We start from the raw sequence: 5,000 nt of genomic DNA, 5'->3' as shown, positions 1-5,000 counted from the left end.
CCAAGTCTCTAGCTATAGCCAAGAACCTTAACTGGTCTGCCCAAAGTCTTTAGCCAAGAACAGAATGATGGAAACCTCAACTGGCCGCTGCATGTCGGTCTGCCTCAGTCTCTAGCCAAGAACGTTAACTGATCTGCCTCAGTCTCTAGCCAAGAACATCGTTAACTGATCTGCCTCAGTCTCTAGCCAAGAACCTTAACTGATCTGCCTCAGTCTCTAGCCAAGAACAAAAGCTGACAGAAACCTTGCCCTGCTCATTTTTTGCGCTGGCTGACACTAGAATCGAAGGAGGTCTCGGATTTGGACACCACAGAGGACGACACCACAGAGGACGACACCACAGAGGACGACACCACAGAAGACGACGCCACAGAGGATGCGTACGACTCAGAAATGGATTCGAACACGGGGCTGGGGTAGTCCGAGCCAGACATGCTGGTCTGCTTCAGTTTCTGATTGCTGGCGGGTGGCTGCGGGGTCATGCTGACAGCTGATGGTCGCGTGCTGGGAGGCTCGGGTGGTTTAGGACTGACCACGGGAGGTCTTTGCGCGTATATTAATCGAGAGATTCTTCTACCGAAGTAGGTCTGTCGAGGCGGGGGGACCGGGGCCAGCTTGAGTTTCTCACGCACGGCAGGTATCCCCTTGGTGTGTCCTCTCGCCGCCCCTATCTCCCCGCTACAGATGCCCTTCAGGAAGAGAAAGACGGCGATGGCGGTGACGAGGCTGCCGCCAGACATGACGCCTATGGCCACGACGAGCCAGAGAATCAGCAGTAGCTCCTTCTCCTTGTCCTCCGGGCTGTCCACCCCGTTGTCCTCGGCGGGTTCATCCGTTCCGCAGTACTTGAAGTTCGTCTCCCTCCCGCTGGCCACACAGGCCTGGAGGTCCGACTTGTCACTCACGTTGCGGCCCTGGGTCAGAGAGCTGTTGATCTGGCTCTGAGAACAGTCGTCGTCCTGTTGGCAGCCTAGCAGGCAGGTTGAAAGGTTGCCTGGCGCAGCGCGGTTCTGTTGGTCACAAGCACACACGCCTCGGTCGCCCTTCGCTATACAAAATGTGGTGCCCAGGACGTGTGTACAGTTGTCGTTGTCTTGGCACGCGTATTGCGTGTGCTGCTTTTCGCTAGTAATGTTGACGCAGGTTGTCGAGTCGAACAGGGCAATCAGATTCGGCCTGCAGACACACATATTTTTTGAACAGTAAGCTCCGATGACACACTCGCTGCCGCGGAACTCGCAGTCGCCTCCTCCTACAGGAATTTCTCGACAGCCACACCCACGCACCAAGAGACTGATCACGATTGCTGCAGTCGCTAGTACTTTCACTCGCACTGTCTGCATCTTGACTAGGTCTGTGCACAGGCGGAAGGTATCGTTCACTGGACCACTACTTTCATATAAAGACTATAATAATAGTCCAACAACTATATATATAGTCCAGTGAACGATACCTTCCCCCTGTGGTCTGTGTCAAAGTCTGCCAGATGCTGTTTTGTGTTAGTTATGCCTGAGTAGCGGAGGCCTTCTTTGACGGCCTAGCTACCTGTCTCGGGCCTTGGTGCCCAACTTGAGTGGTCTACCCCATTCTGAAGTTTACACGACGACGGTCAGGTATTTAGTTGTTTATGAGAATGTGAACAGGCCCTCGCGGGCCTCAAACACTGAAAAAGTCAAGTTAAGTCAAGCTTCGTGCACGATGCGCTTTTCCAGACTTCCTTCGTTGCGTCACTGTCAGAATCGTCAAGAGCATAGTAATTTGACATGAATTACGTCATAGCTTTTATTACGTCATCTCCGGTTCGGCCCAGTCTGGGCACGAGACCACAGGCACTTGACACGAGGTGGGCCTGTGGGTTAGATAACGCGCTCTCTACTAGTAGGGGAAGGGCCCCTAACTAATATGGACCACTTTTTACATTTAGTCAAGTTTTGACTAAATGTTTTAACGTAGCGGGGGAATCGAGACGAGGGTCGTGGTGTATGTGTGTGTGTCTGTCTGTCAGTGCGTGTGTGTGTGTGTAGAGCGATTCAGACTAAACTACTGGACCGATCTTTATGAAATTTGACATGAGAGTTCCTGGGAATGATATCCCCGGACATTTTTTTCTTTTTTTCGATAAATGTCTTTGATGACGTCATATCCGGCTTTTTGAGTTGAGGCGGCACTGTCACACCCTCATTTTTCAATCAAATTGATTGAAATTTTGGCCAAGCAATCTTCGACAAAGGCCGGACTTCGGTATTGCATTTCAGCTTGGTGGCTTAAAAATTAAATAATGACTTTGGTCATTAAAAATCTGAAAATTGTAAAATAATAATTTTTTAATAAAACGATCCAAATTTACGTTCATCTTATTCTTCATCATTTCCTGATTCCAAAAACATATGAATATGTTATATTTGGATTAAAAACAAGCTCTAAAAAATAAAAATATTAAAATTATGATCAAAATTAAATTTTCGAAATCAATTTAAAAACACTTTCATCTTATTCCTTGTCGGTTCCTGATTCAAAAAACATATAGATATGATATGTTTGGATTAAAAACACGCTCAGAAAGTTAAAACGAAGAGAGGTACAGTAAAGCGTGCTATGAAGCACAGCGCAACCGCTACCGCGCCAAACAGGCTCGTCACTTTCACTGCCTTTTGCACTAGCGGCGGACTACGTTCAATCAATCAATCAATATGAGGCTTATATCGCGCGTATTCCGTGGATACAGTTCTAAGCGCAGGGATTTTTTTTTTTTTTAATTTTATGCAATTTATATCGCGCACATATTCAATGCCGTGTGAGATGGAATTTTTTTACACAATACATCACGCATTCACATCGGCCAGCAGATCGCAGCCATTTCGGGGAATATCCTACTTTTCACGGCCTATTATTCCAAGTCACACGGGTATTTTGGTGGACATTTTTATCTATGCCTATACAATTTTGCCAGGAAAGACCCTTTTGTCAATCGTGGGATCTTTAACGTGCACACCCCAATGTAGTGTACACGAAGGGACTTCGATTTTTCGTCTCATCCGAAAGACTAGCACCTGAACCCACCACCAAGGTTAGGAAAGGGGGGAGAAAATTGCTAACGCCCTGACCCAGGGTCGAACTCGCAAACTCTCGCTTCCGAGCGCAAGTGCGTTACCACTCGGCCACCCAGTCCAGTTCAGTTTCATTCTGTGAGTTAAAAGCTTGACTAAATGTAGTAATTTCGCCTTACGCGACTTGTTGTTTATTGCTGATAACTAGCTTGTTTTCTTGCGAAGAAGTTTCATTTTGTGGTTGGTAGTCCTTCTCTCTTAGTTTAACAGTTAGGCCTAATTAGAGTGAAATAGCTTTGATAGACCTTCAGCAAAAATTAAATACAGAAAAAATCACAAATGGTCCATATTAGGAGCCTGGGCGCCCGATATGGACCAGTGAAGCGGCCTTCACGAATCACTGTAAAAAGCCCCCTATACTTCAAAATAACATGATACAACGTAGTGTGCAAGTCAGACTTATTCAAATATCCTTTAGATTGAGCTGTTTCGTGTTGATGAGAGCATTATTTGAAGCACACCAGGAAACTGAAGAAGCTTATCAAAAACAGAGTGAAAATAAGTGAAATTATCAACTTCCACAAAAAAAAGACAATTTGTTATATTTTTTGAAATCTCGAGGGCTAGTTATAGGTTATTTTCAGCAAGCTTCTTAATGAATTAATTAAAATTGCCTTTAGTTTTTATTTTCTTCGATTTGTTAAAGGTGGTCCATATTAGGGGACTCACACATACTTTGAGGTTTTGCTATTATTTTTGTTTGCAGTAGAAACTCGGGGTACACACTGTTAAAATGTAACAAATACTATCTTAGCTGTCATATATAGCCATTTTTGTGTTATGAAAGCTTTGCCTGTGGACAGAAACGAGTCCGTTTTAGGCGGCAAATTTAGAGTGAACGCTGCCAAAAGTGAAAACAAGTCGCGTAAGGCGAAAATACAATATTTAGTCAAGTAGCTGTCGAACTCACAGAATGAAACGCAATGCCATTTTACTCGTAGCATCGTCAGGCCACCGCTCATGGCAAAGGCAGTGAAATTGACAAGAAGAGCGGGGTAGTAGTTGCGCTAAGAAGGATAGCACGCTTTTCTGTACCTCTCTTTGTTTTAACTTTCTGAGCGTGTTTTTAATCCAAACATATCATATCTATATGTTTTTGGAATCAGGAACCGACAAGGAATAAGATGAAAGTGTTTTTAAATTGATTTGGACAATTTAATTTTGATAATAATTTTTATATATTTAATTTTCAGAGCTTGTTTTTAATCTGAATATAACATATTTATATGTTTTTGGAATCAGCAAATGATGGAGAATAAGATAAACGTAAATTTGGATCGTTTTATAAATTTTTATTTTTTTTTACAATTTTCAGATTTTTAATGACCAAAGTCATTAATTAATTTTTAAGCCACCAAGCTGAAATGCAATACCGAACCCCGGGCTTCGTCGAAGATTACTTGACCAAAATTTCAACCAATTTGGTTGAAAAATGAGAGCGTGACAGTGCCGCCTCAACTTTCACGAAAAGCCGGATATGACGTCATCAAAGACATTTATCAAAAAAATGAAAAAAACGTATGGGGATATCAATCCCAGGAACTCTCATGTCAAATTTCATAAAGATCGGTCCAGTAGTTTGGGCTGAATCGCTCTACACGCACGCACGCACACACACACACACACTGACATACACACACACATACACCACGACCCTCGTTTCGATTCCCCCTCGATGTTAAAATATTTAGTCAAAACTTGACTAAATATAAAAAGCGAAAAAGCCTAACGGTTTTGAGGTTTGTGTTTCTGCAACTGTTTTGACATGTGCAACTTATCCAGAGAGGGTGAATAAAGCGAATGAAATTGTTTTGAGCGCTCTAGCGCCGTTAGTTTGTCAGAACAGGGGGTGGTCCATATTAGGAGCCGGTCCATATTAGGAGCCTTTCCCCT

The sequence above is a fragment of the Littorina saxatilis genome, linkage group LG13 (genome assembly GCF_037325665.1).
Source record: "Littorina saxatilis isolate snail1 linkage group LG13, US_GU_Lsax_2.0, whole genome shotgun sequence".
NCBI classification, from domain to species: Eukaryota; Metazoa; Mollusca; class Gastropoda; order Littorinimorpha; family Littorinidae; genus Littorina; species Littorina saxatilis.
This window is presented reverse-complemented; position numbering follows the sequence as displayed.